Source organism: Mytilus californianus, unplaced genomic scaffold (assembly GCF_021869535.1).
Source record: "Mytilus californianus isolate M0D057914Y unplaced genomic scaffold, xbMytCali1.0.p SCAF_8, whole genome shotgun sequence".
NCBI lineage: Eukaryota > Metazoa > Mollusca > Bivalvia > Mytilida > Mytilidae > Mytilus > Mytilus californianus.
The window spans coordinates 5,890,877-5,905,849 of record NW_026262734.1 but is presented as its reverse complement, the minus strand read 5'-3'; the positions used below and the strand labels follow the sequence as shown (position 1 = coordinate 5,905,849).

General features: G+C 33.8%; 1 pseudogene; it reads left to right on the top strand.

Moving 5' to 3' along the window:
• Positions 1-8,228: 8,228 nt before the first annotated feature.
• Positions 8,229-9,351, top strand: LOC127711851 (uncharacterized; annotated as a pseudogene).
• The last annotated feature ends 5,622 nt before the right edge of the window (positions 9,352-14,973 follow it).

The following is a 14,973-nucleotide window of genomic DNA, read 5'->3' as shown; positions in this document are numbered from 1 at the left end:
CTCAAAATGTAAGATATAAATATATAGCAGCGGTTGTTAATTTTCTTTTTATGGACGTCGACAATAAACAACTTTATGTTCAAATTTTTAATATAATTAAATCAAAGAATTTCATTTTCAGTTCTAACCAGGCCAATATATTCATTTTAAAAATTCTTCTACCCCGTCGTCCCATAAGAAAAGGGAATGCATTATAGTGATACATTCACCTTTTACTCTTCAATAGCGATTCTAATAATAAATTATAATTATTTATGTTCTATTGATAAACATCACAAACAGTTTTTTCACGCGAAAAATATTTGTCAATACTAAAAATACAACAACAAAATAAATTTCACGTAACACCCCTTTCTTTGCCTGTATTTTGTAACCTTTCATTTATTTTGTATCAATCTCTTCATTGCTATTGTACTTGTTTGTCGCCATTTTGTAAATCAACAAAACCTGCCTCACCCCAGGGTTGATGTCGAGTTAAAAAGGTCAAACTCGGGGGGTTGATTGAAACTCGAGTAAACTTGACAAACTCTACTAACCCGAGTTGGACGAATCGAAGTAGGCTCTGTTTGTTCATCTAGAGTGATCACTGAGTCTGTTTCGTATCAGGTGCATTAGACTCCAATCTCAATATAGTTGAATTGCTAGTTTTCCTGTTGAAGATCACTTTTTCTCTTGTGGTAGTCCTTCACTCCCAAAAAACCCGGCCACCTCGATAACGCCATGAAGGTGGTGTTAAACACCACGAATCAATCAACCAATCAATGTGCATGTATACAATGTATGTTCATTGTATATCTTTTTACATGTATAAATGTACATGTGTCGGTGTTAAATTAATTCCATTGAATTGTATCGTGAACCCAAATATATTTATACACATATATATGGTTTATAGATGAGTGGTTTGATTCCGTTTAATAGTGTTGTTTATTTTCTTGGCCCGTCTCTGCATATTCAGTAAAAGACAGCATGCATCATAAAACTTCGGTCAAGAGTTCACACAAGTTCACCTCGGGCGGCTGCCATTGAATAAAGTTTTTGTAGATTCCCTGTCTCTCCAAGTCTGTCTGTATACTGCATTGCTTTAAGCTTTAAATTTAATTTCAAATTAATTCCAAAATCTTCCGAAGATTTGATTAGATACTCTATCAACATTTATGACTGAGAAAAAAGCTTGAAAGATACTTACGCAAAAGTGTGCCCCCTGTCGTATGCACAAAAAACTCGAACATCAGTTATCCTAACCGACATCAAAGCTATATATCATTCAGTCAATCAGGAATTATAGAAAGAAGAAATTCAGGTGTGTTTTAAATCTGACCGAACCACAAGAGAAGTTTAGTTTAGCTGACGGAAAATATTGACCGACAAATTGGTCACATTGATAACATCCATATATATATTTGGTTAGGACTCTGTGATCTCTCCGACTATGATGGTAAATCTATAACTGACTCAAACGACAAAAACTTTAAAGAATCTCTACCAAAAAAAAAAAAAAAAAAATCTGATACACACAAAAATATAATTGAGCTTACAAAAAATATCTATAAATATATGTATAACCAGAATTCATTATTCTTTTGGTACTAATGATTCAAAGTTCTTTCAAGCCACCTTTACCGTATCGCGGGATTTTGAACCTTTAAAACACTCCCATATAATATTTTCGTGGAGTGGATGGAAAATATTCTCTTCCAAGTATGTGCCTTTGCTGTGTGAGTAGATGATTGTTGTATAGGTTTTTACACCATCAGGTTCAACGATAGATTTGTTGCTGAATGTTTTTAATTTGATGCAGGAAAAAGATATGAAAAAGCACCTTACAATAATATTGGTTATTTCAGGCTATATATAGGAAGCTTTCTAGCAAATGTTAGTGATGGTTATTATAAACTAGCAGGCATATTGCTTTTTTGCACTAGATTTTCAATGGCGGGGAGAAAGTAATTTTGCCTCGAAATAAAATGTTCTATCTCAAAATGTGATTAATATAATGTTCAATAATAACAAAAAAAATATGTGAAAAAGTGCAATAAAACACTAAAAACTTTGATGATTTTTTTCTCTCTCGCTGCACACGTCCGGCCTCTCCAACCATCAATGCATCAATGTCATTCAACAGGTACGCTTGAGACACGTATTTTGTAATAACTTTCATCGGGTACGCTCGAGACACGTATTTTGTAATAACCTTCATCAGGTACGCTCGAGACACGTATTTTGTAATAATCCACATCAGGTACACTCGAAACATATATTGTGTAATAACCTTCTTCACGTACGCTCGAGACACGAATTTTGTAATAACCTTCATCAGGTACGCTTGAGACACTAATTTTGTAATCACCTTCATCAGGTATGCTCGAGACAAGTATTTTGTAATAACCATCATCAGGTACGCTCGAGACAAGTATTTTGTAATAATCTTCAACAGGTACGCTCGAGACAAGTATTCTGTAATAATCTTCAACAGGTACGCTCGAGACAAGTATTTTGTAATAACCATCATCAGGTACGCTCGAGACAAGTATTTTGTAATAATCTTCAACAGGTACGCTGGAGACAAGTATTTTGAAATAATCTTCATCAGGTACGCTCGAGACAAGTATTTTGTAATAACCATCATCAGGTACGCTCGAGACAAGTATTTTGTAATAATCTTCATCAGGTATGCTCGATACAAGTATTCTGTATTAACCTTCATCATGTACGCTCGAGACAAGTATTCTATAATAACCTTCAACAGGTACGCTCGAGACAAGTATTTTAGATTAATCTTCATCGGTTACGTTCGAGACAAGTATTCTGTAATAACCTTCAACAGGTACGTTCGAGACAAGTATTCTATAATAACCTTCAACAGGTACACTCGAGACAAGTATTTTAGATTAATCTTCATCGGTTACGTTCGAGACAAGTATTTTGTAATAATCTTCAACAGGTACGCTCGAGACCAGCATTTTGGATTAACCTTCATCGGGTACGCTCGAGACAAGTATTTTGTAATAACCTTCAACAGGCACGCTCGAGACAAGTATTTTGTAATAACCTTCATCAGGTACTCTCGAGATAAGCATTCTGTAATAACATTTAACAGGTACGCTCGAGAGAAGTATTTTGTAATAACCTTCAACAGGTACGCTCGAGACAAGTATTTTGTAATAAACCTTAATCAGGTTCGTTCGAGACAATTATTTTGTAATAAACTGCAACAGATACGCTTGAGACAAGTATTTTGGATTAACCTTCAACAGGTACACTCGAGATACCTTTTTCGAATTAACCTTTATCAGGTACGCTCGAGACAAGTATTATGTAATAACTTTCATCAGGTTCGTTCGAGACACGTATTTTGTAACAACCTTCATCAGGTATGCTCGCAACAAGTATTCTGTATTAACCTTCAACAGGTACGCTCGAGACAAGTATTTTGTAATAAACTTCATCAGGTATGCTCGAGACAACTATCTTGTAATAAACTTCAACAGGTACGCTTGAGACAATTATTTTGGATTAACCTTCATCAGGTACGCTCGAGACAAGTATTCCGTAATAACCCCCAACAGGTACACTCGAGACCAGCATTCTGTAATAACATTCATTAGACACGCTCGAGACAAGTATTTTGTAGTAACCTTCAACAGGTACGCCCGAAAATATTTAGGATTAACCTTCATCAGGTACGCTCGAGACAAGTATTTAGGATTAACCTTAATCAGGTACGTTAGAGACACTTTTTTTGGATAAACCTTCATCACGTACACTCGAGACACGTGTCTTGGAATAACTTTCATTGAGTACACTTGAGACACGTGTCTTGGAATAACTTTCATTGAGTACGCTCGAGACACGTGTTTTGGAATAACTTTCATTGAGTACGCTCGAGACACGTGTTTTGGAATTACTTTCATTGAGTATGCTCGAGATTGAAAGTTTGGAAAGCCAAAAATAGAAACGGTTTGAGAGCAAAACAACAAACAGAACAACCAACTTTGCAGCCAACTTTGTGTTCGTGGGTGCTGCAACCTTAGTATGAGTTCAATAGTTACTGTATATCAAAGCTTGGTATTTACAGACAAAATATATCAATTATTCAATAAGTTAAAAGAAGAAAAATGTCGATTTCTCTTCGTGGTATTGAACACTTAATCTTCACAAGAATCCATCAAGTTAAAACTACAAAGCGGGTGTTCTATTATATTTCCCATTTTATTTTTTATTAACTTATATTTACTTAAGTTTTCTTTTATCATCACAGATGGTCTAAAAATTGAAAGTTGTATTTTAATAGTTTAAAGAATAATGTCTCGCCTGTTTGAAATAAATAAAATGTATCTGTGTTATGGTTCTGAATTTGTTTCTCCGTGTACATCTTTTGTACATTTTTTTGTATCCGAAGTCGGACACGTGTTATCGAATAACATTCATCAGCAACGTTGGAGACAGTGTGTTTTGTAATAACTTTCAACAAGTACGCTCGAGACAAGTATTTTTGATTATGCTTCCACAGGTACGTTAGAGACATTATACAATTATTGACTTTTGATGATTTATCAACCTCAGATATGATATTCACAGAGGCCAAAGGCCGAGGGTGAATGTCATATCTCTGGGATTGAAAAATCATTGTATCAACTGAAATCAAAAGTCAACATCTTTTTTTATTATATGACTTTTTAATCCTTCTCCAATTTTCTAGTATTTGCTCTAGATACTTTTAAAACTTACCCTTGTTTTTTATGGAAGGGAATATCCGCCATAATTATACATTTCTTAATTTGTAAAATGCAATTTCTCAATTTGTAACATGCAATTTCTTGACTTGTGAAATGTAATTTCTTAATTTGTAACATGTATTTTGTCCATCTGTTACATGAATTTCTATATTTCTTGATTTGTGAAATGTAACTTCTTAATGTGTAAATGCAAATTCTTAATTTGTTAACGTATTTTCTTCGTTCGTTACATGAAATTCTACATTTCTTAATTTGTGAGACGTAAATTCTTTGTTTGCCACGTTTTAGGAGAAAGAATATGTCAGTGTCAATGTTACCGCTACCAGCCAATGAGAAGTTCCGTTTCTCAAGAAAAACTACAAGTTACAAATCAACAAGTTGCAAATCAAGAAGTTTTACATATCAAGAAGTTTTACAAATCAAGAATGAACTAGTTTCACAATATTCCGCACGATGTCGCTGTGGATCCATGTCACTCGTACAAATCCACCATTTTCTACATAAGAAAATGCCTGTACCAAGTCAGGAATATGACAGTTGTTATCCATTCGTTTGATGTGTTTGTTTTTTTTATTTTGCCATTTGATTGGGGACTTTCCTTTTTGAATTTTCCTCGGAGTTCAGTATTTTTGTGATTTTACTTCGTACCTTAGCCAACTCGTACCCAATATTCACCAACTCGTACTTCTACCAACTCATACTTTTCCCAATTAGTACTTCTACCAATTCGTACTTTTACCAACTCGTACCCAATATTTTATCGTCTAAACGCATTAAACTTTTCATGTTCTTTTACATAATATACAAAATACAATAAAGTACAACTTTATTGATTGGTAATCAGATGAAATTTGTTTTCAAATCAGAAAAATCTAAAGTTATTCGTCTTTAGAAGTAAGTGATTATATGAAATTGTTTGAACGATAATTTATTTCATATACATGTTGAATATTTATAATCATACAATGTTCTAATCAGTGATCATTAGTCAGTGGTGGGGAGGAGTGTGCGTTCGGGGGTTGAAACCCCCTATTTGTTTGATAACTAAGGCTTTTGTATGGGGACAAATGGTTGGAACCCTCCTTTGTATATGACTTGCATGTGTTTTAACCCCCTTTTGAAAATAGGCTCGGACCTACAAAAATACGATCGAAACGTATGATCTTACATTTGTAATCATTGTTCGTATCTGTTATAGTATCTAAATAACTTTAGAAAAATATTCTTGAACACATGTTCAACGCAAAAATCAGTAGAAAATATCCTTCTCCCTTATTCTATGGAGCTTTTTTTTTACTGATTTTTGCGTTGATTATATGTTCAAGAAGATTTTTCTAGTTAGTTTATATGTGAAAGCATTTCAAATCTTTTATAAGCGATAAAACCAGCACATGAATTAAACATAGTCCAAAAACATAAATATAATCGTCTGGTAGGTTTAAATTATCTAAGTCAGTTAACATCGTTTCAACAAAAATACAGACATGTCCAAGCAAAATGTTAATGAAATCTGGTGCCAGCAGTCTTTTCTTTAGGCACCAAACATTTAAAAAACATAACGTTAAGCTATCGTTGTTCAATTTATATTCACTATTTACAGTTCCATTACTGGTCGAATTCATGTAAGATCGTCCTCTCGCACCAACCTCTTTCTGCCAGAAGTTGGTGGAGCAATTGCGTTCGGTGGACGAGGGGACGGCCCCTGTCGCTGTCTGTTGCTAGGTGGGATACTGTATCACTAGAGTAAGACCCTTTTAAGGTCGTGTCCTGATTTGTTTAAGAAGAGCTGGTATGCTCTGTCATAGATTCGTCTAATACAGTGCAAGGAATGTAGGGCTGATTGTCTAAGACGAATAATTAGCTTTAGATATTTCTGATTTGAAAACAAATTGTAACAGATAACTAATCAATAAAGTTGTACTTTACTGTATTTATATGTTTCTATATTATATAAAAGAACATAACAACTTTAATGCATATACATAATAAAATATTGGGTATGAGTTGGTAGAGCCTGAATATGAGTTGGTTGAGTACGAGTTGGCTAAGGTACGATTTGACATGGATCCACAGCGCCTCGTGCGGAATATTGTAGAACTATTTCATTCTTGATTTGTTAAACTTCTTAATTTGTAAAAATTTCTGGATTTGTAAAACTTCTTGATTTGTAACTTGTTGATTTGTAGCTTGTAGTTTTTCTTGAGAAACGACTCATTGGCTGGCAAAGAAGTTACACTCACAAATTAAGAAATGTAGAATTTCATGTAACGAACGAAGAAAATACGTTAACAAATTAAGAAATTGCATTTACACATTAAGAAGTTACCTTTCACAAATCAAGAAATTTAGAAATTCATGTAACGGATGGAAAAAATACAAGTTACAAATTAAGAAATTGCATATTACAAATTAAGAAATTGCATTTTACAAATTAAGAAATGTATAATTATGGTGGATATTCCCTTCAATAGTTTTTATACTAGTATCATCTGCTTTTGCAGTTGCTAATTTTCATAAGTTGAAATATTCCCTAAATTTTCCTAAAACAATACACCGAAAACAAGAAGAAGAGAAAAAATACACCAAAATCAAGAAGAAAAAGAAAAAAAAAAAAAAACAGGAATTAGCATGACATCATAAACCTAGGCATTTGACGTTGTCTTGGAATATCTATATTTAGAAACACGGACGCTGTTCCAAATCTGTTATATTAACCTCTCGTGTTTCTAAATATAGATATCTAGAAACACGGACGCTGTTCCAAATCTGTTATATTAACCTCTCGTGATTTTTGCCGCGGTGAATATAGTGTTTTATCAAAGAGGATTTCCTATGCTTTTAGCCAATGAGAAAACAGAAAAATTATAGTCATATAATGACTTTTTTTTTATTAACCTTCATCAGGTACGTTCGAGACACGTGTTTTTGAATAACTTTCATTAGGTACGTTCGAGACACCTGTTTTTGAATAACCTTCATCAGGTACGCTCGAGACATGTGTTTTGGATGTACCTTCATCAGTACGCTCGAGACACGTGTTTTGGGATTAACCTTCATCAGGTACGTTCGAGACACGTGTTTTTGAATAACTTTCATTAGGTACGTTCGAGACACGTGTTTTTGAATAACCTTTATCAGGTACGCTCGAGTCACGTGTTTTGGATTCACCTTCATCAGGTACGCTCGAGATACCTGTTTTGGGATTAACCTTAATCAGGTACGCTCGAGACACGTTTTTTTTTATATTAACCGTAATCAGGTACACTCGAGACACATTTTTTAATTAACCTTGATCAGGTACGTTATTTACATCTTTTTTCTTATTAACCTTCATCAGGTACGTTAGAGACACCTTTATTGGATTAACCTTCATTGGGTACGCTTGAGACGCGTATTTTGTAATAACTTTCATCGAGCAAGCTCAAAACACGTATTTTGGATTAACCTTCAACAGGTACGCTCGAGACAAGTATTTTAGATTAACCTTCATCGGTTACGCTCGAGACACGTATTTTAGATTAACCTTCATCGGTTACGCTCGAGACACGTATTTTTGATTAACCTTCATCGGTTACGCTCGAGACACGTATTTTAGATTAACCTTCATCGGTTACGCTCGAGACAAGTATTTAAGATTAACCTCAATCGGTTACGCTCGAGACAAGTATTTTAGATTAACTTCAATCGGTTACGCTCGAGACAAGTATTTTAGATTAACCTCCATCGGTTACGCTCGAGACAAGTATTTTAGATTATTCTTCATCGGTTACGCTCGAGACAAGTATTCTAGATTAACCTTCATCGGTTACGCTCGAGACACGTATTTTAGATTAACACTCATCGGTTACGCTCGAGACACGTATTTTAGATTAACCTTCATCGGTTACGCTCGAGACAAGTATTTTAGATTAACCTCCATCGGTTACGCTCGAGACAAGTATTTTAGAATAACCTCCATCGGTTACGCTCGAGACAAGTATTTTAGATTAACCTCCATCGGTTACGCTCGAGACAAGTATTTTAGATTAACCTGCATCGGTACGCTCGAGACAAGTATTTTAGATTAACCTTCATCGGTTACGCTCGAGACAAGTATTTTAGATTAACCTCCATCGGTTACGCTCGAGACAAGTATTTTAGATTAACCTCCATCGGTTACGTTCAAGACACGTATTTTAGATTAACCTCCATTGGTTTCGTTCGAGACACGTATTTTAGATTAACCTTCATTGGTTACGCTCGAGACACGTATTTTAGATTAACCTTCATCGGTTACGCTCGAGACAAGTATTCTAGATTAACCTTCATCGGTTACGCTCGAGACAAGTATTTTAGATTAACCTCCATCGGTTACGCTCGAGACAAGTATTTTAGATTAACCTTCATCGGTTACGCTCGAGACAAGTATTTTAGATTAACTCCATCGGTTACGCTCGAGACAAGTATTTAAGATTAACCTTCATCGGTTACGCTCGAGACAAGTATTTTAGATTAACCTTCATCGGTTACGCTCGAGACAAGAATTTTGGATTAACCTTCATCGGTTACGCTCGAGACAAGTATTTTAGATTTACCTCCATTGGTTACGCTCGAGACACGTATTTTATATTAACCTTCATCGGGTACGCTCGAGACAAGTACTTTAGATTAACCTTTTAATCGGTTTTTTTTATAATAACTTCCATCGAGTACTGTTATGTATATGTATGGTCGTATGTGTTTTATAGTACAATCGTGAGAGTATTAAATTTTACGTCAAAATCTTTGAGTTTTCGTTCAGTAGAGTGTAGTTGTACCATGCATTTGACAACCGACCAGATATTTGGATCTTTCATGTAAAATTTGGATGTAAAGGTGGATTTAGCCAATATTCAGAAGTCACCTTGGGATTTTTTCGTCAACAAAAAGACAACTGTACATTTTTTGTAAGATTTAAAGAACTGTTATTAAACTATATATGTATCTCATCGAAAATTTTTGGAAATTGTTTATTTGTCATCTGATCTTTAATGTTTCATTTGGACTCGATAGAAATTTCTACACAAACAAACAAACTTTTAACCCGTACAGCTGTGTGTATTTATGTGTGGAGAAAACTGTAATGTGACGTGTCCCTATCATCATACTTCGAAATTTGTTGCTTAGTAATTGGACTTATCTTTAGGAACTATAACCAGCTCGACCTTATATATTATATTTGCAATGTGTATTTAGCAGGAAAATGTGTAACAGTTTTGAACGATTAAGAAATTCTACTGCAGACTCTGAAATTGAACGTGTAAGATTTATCTCGTTATACACTACCTAGTTACAAGGAATTGCACGGACTCTAAATTAAAATTTGTTTTCTGAAACATTTTTACAATTTATCATCTGGTGTGTGATTATTGTTTATAGACCATGTTTCTGTACACAGTTGGACTGAATCGGATTGTCAGTAGCGATGTGATAATAGTCATCAATAAAACCTAGGTTGGTATTGTCATATCTGGATCTTTTCATTTGTTTCATCTTTTTTTTTTTGAGTGTGAAGTATGAGAGATTGGACATGTTAGAGACGGAGAATTAATCGTATTTTCTTTTACTGGCATATCATGCATATGTAGCTTATGAAGTGTTTCATTGATGTAATATTTAAAAGTGTCTAATGATTATCTATCAGTTTATTGTTTACAGCTACATTTATGACAATACTCAAGTACTTTCCATTTGGGAGAGCGAGTAGATGTATCAAATGTATAATTTGTTTTAAGTAGATGTAGTTGATTGAACGTATAATGCGTGCATAAGGTCCTAAGGGGGAGATCGAGATGCCAGACGTTGAAATTTTTATATATATCTTTTGTTAATGCATAGTTGATACTGGTGTGTATGCCAATGGATACTAGATCATGATGTGAGAACTGGTCAGCCTCCAATGTTTCAGTTTTTACAAATGTACTTACAAAGATTATTTGGAAACAGAGGTTAGTCTAATACGGAAATGATTATATAGTTTGAATTCATAGTGCATTTTCTCTTTTGTCTTGGACTTGTATATAGAAAAAACACATACACCATTTTAATAAAATTTGGGAATTTTCTTTTTATGGGGGCAGTTTGTTATGTATATGTATGGTCGTATGTGTTTTATAGTAAAGTCGTTAGAGTTGTGTTCCTTTGTATAATGATGCATATTTGTCATGTGATGTAATCTATCTCTTCTGAATAAACGTAACATGGCAGTAGATATGTTTTTGTTGCTCTTAAGCAAATATAAGTTTAGCGGCATGGGTAGGCAAGTATATGTCCCCCCATATACGTAATAGTACACTCGTGACTGAAAATTTGGAGAGCCAAACATAGACACGGTTTGAGTGCAAAACAACAAAGAGAGTAGGAGCAAGATCTTTTCTGTTAGAATTAACATTCATCAGGTACGCTCGAGACACGTGTTTTGATTAACCTTCATCAAGTACGCTTGATACACGCGTTTTGGAATAACTTTCATCATGTACGCTCTAGACACGTGTTTCGGAATAACCTTCGTCAGGTACGCTCGAGACACGTGTTTATGAATAATCTTCATCAGGTACGTTCGAGACGCATGTTTTGGAATAAGCTTCATCAGGTAGGCTCGAGACACGTTTTTGGAAGAACCTTTATCAGGTACGGCTGAGACACCTTTTATTTGTTAACCTTCATCAGGTATGTTAGAGACACCTTTTTTTTTATTAACCTTCATAAAGTAAGTTAGAGACATTTTTATTATTAACCTTCATCTGGTACACTCGAGAAACGTGTTTTGGAATAACTTTCTTCGAGTACGCTCGAGTCTGAAAGTTTGAAAAGCAAAATAGAAACAGTTTGAGAGCAGAATAACAAACAGAATAGCCAACTTTGTGTTCGTGGGTGCTGCAACCCTAATATCAGCTCAATAGCATATTTTAACTTGGCATTTACAGACAAAATACATCAATTAAGTTAAAACAAGAAAAATTTGCTAACCTTGAAATATTTATATTTAGAATAATTAACATTGTTCTTCTTCAATACTTCAACGAAAATACATCATCGATAAAGATTGTTATCTTATAATTTTTTTATCAGCTCCTCGCGACAGCTATTTTTTTTTTATTACAAAACGAATGTCCAATTTTGCTGCCATTGCATATAAATAAACCCATCATAGATACCAGAATTAGAATTGTGTACGCCAGACACAATCTACAGTAGAAAAAACGGTATATTGTAAGACCATGGAAGTCAAATAAAAGGAGTCAATATAAATAATTCTTCCATGGTAAGACAAAGAACAATCTATACAATAAAACTGAATCATAGACAATTACAATATAATACTTCCATGGTAATACAAAGAACAATCTATACAATAAAACAGAATGATAGACAATTACAATATAATACTTCCATGGTAAGACAAAGAACAATCTATACAATAAAACAGAATCATAGACAATTACAATATAATACTTCTATGGTAAGACAAAGAACAATCTATACAATAAAACAGAATCATAGACAATTACAATATAATACTTCCATGGTAAGACAAAGAACAATCTATACAATAAAACAGAATCATAGACATTTACAATATAATACTACTATGGTAAGACAAAGAACAATCTATACAATGAAACAGAATCATAGACAATTACAATATAATACTTCTATGGTAAGACAAAGAACAATCTATACAATAAAACAGAATCATAGACAATTACAATATAATACTTCTATGGTAAGACAAAGAACAATCTATACAATGAAACAGAATCATAGACAATTACAATATAATACTTCTATGGTAAGACAAAGAACAATCTATACAATAAAACAGAATCATAGACAATTACAATATAATACTTCTATGGTAAGACAAAGAACAATCTATACAATAAAACAGAATGATAGACAATTACAATAAGCTTCTCTCGGATTACAACAAAATAAACTGTTACCACAGAGATATGTCTCGCCTATTTGTTATTTTGATAATGCAAATGTTGAAATTAAAAAAGCAATACTATAACATGTAAGTTATGCAAATATTCAAAGTCAATGAACCATGACTGAAGGTACAGGGCTAAACAATCTCCATGGAAATGAGATGTGCCAATGCTAATACAACTGCATACCAAATACCATTGACTTTTCATAAGTTGTTCCCTTTAAACAAACCTTAATACAAACATTAACTATGTAAAAGTTTCAAAGTAAATGAACCATAATGAGGGGGTAGGGTTATATAATCTCCATGAAAATGAAACTTGCAAATGCCAATTCATTTGCATACAAAATATCATTGACTTAACATTAGTGGTACATCTTTAACGGACCTGATCACAAACTAATACATATGTAAACTAAGCAAAAGTTTCAAAGTCAATAGACCATGACTGAAGGGGCGGGGCCAAATATTCTCCATGGAAATAAGATGTGTTAATGCTTATACAACTGCATACCAATTAACATTGGCCTACCACTAACGGTCCCCCTTAAACTGACCTAATCACAAACTAATACATGAAAACTAAGCAAAAGTTTCAAAGTCAATAAACCATGACTGAGGGGTGGGGCCAAATAATCTCCATGGAAATGAAATATGCCAATGCTTATACAGCTGCATACCAAATATCATTGACCTACCACTAGCGGTTCACCATAAACTAGACCTAATCACAAACTAATACATGTAAACTAAGCAAAGTTTAGAAGTCAATAGACCATGACTGAGGGGGCAGGGCCAAATAATCTGCATGGTAATGAGATGTGCCAATGCTAATACAACTGCATACCAAATATCATTGACCTACCACTAGCGGTTCACCATAAACTAGACCTAATCACAAACTAATACATTGTTGACGCCGCCGTCGCCGCCGCTGACGCCGGAAACAGCATACCTATGTCTCACTGTTTTACTCCGTCAAGGCGAGACAAAAATGACAATATGATAACGTAACACTACAAACCAGTAAAAGTCTGAAATGGCCTATATCTGTACTCGACTGTACTGATTTTTACTAGACCAGTCTGAATTGGTCTGAAGTTTACTTAATATTACTCGACCCAGTCTCAACCATACTCGAATGTACTGATTTGTACTTGACCCTTATCTTGAAAATAGTATGAACTATTAATCGACCAGTCTGAAACAGTCTTTACCCATTCTCGACCTGTACTCGACCATTACTTGATCAACTCTCGACCTATTTTTTAAGTCTGAACCATACTCGACCAAAGATATGAACAATACTCGACCAGTCTGAACCAAACTCGACTAAATTACCACTACTTTTTTATAATTTTGATTGTTAAAATAACTTTCTTTTTAACTGACATGACAACAGCCACAATAAAATAAAGATATATAAAAACAGATTTTTACATCCTTACATGATTCTCAGATTTATCGAAATGGAGATAGTTAAATTATCTTATTTCGAAATCTGAGTCTTGTTAAAAAAAGACTTTCTTTTACCTGAAAACCACACATATACTGAGGGTAATGAAACCTTATTAAGGTGCTTTTTGTTTGGCATGTGTTATTTTTATACAAAACTTTATTTTCCCTAAATTCGTAAATAAAAACTACATAGGTTTCATGGTTACATACAACAATTATATAACTATCTTTTTAATGAGGTAACAACAGCCAATAAAATCACTGACATTGTTTAATCTTATATCAGAAATATATATCTATTCTTATTATAATTTTGGATATATATTTATTTATTTTAAATGTAAACGGACAGAAATTCACAAATTTGATAGGACAAAAAGTCACAAATATTTGTTGACAATTGGTTGAATATATAAGAGAAAGATCTTGAAATATTTTCTTTTCATTACATATATTTATTTTACAGTTTATGAAATTGTTTATTAGCCTTGATAATTGAAAATTTATTAAATTTTAATTATGCAAAGAATATATTTCTTGGCACAATGAAGCCGTACAAGTACCAAGCCACTTTTACATTTTGTTTTCTTAATAATTATTTGATCATTATTGATATTTGTAGGACTCTAAAGTGCGATGGTACTCTAAAGTGCGATGGTCACGCTAAAGTGCGATGGTCTACGCTAAAGTACGATGGTGTCTCACGCTAAAGTGCGATGGTTGTTTGTTTGCTAAAGTGCGATGGTATAGCACGCTAAAGTGCGATGGTTGCTTGTTTGCTAAAGTACGATGGTAAAGCACGCTAAAGTGCGATTAAACAAT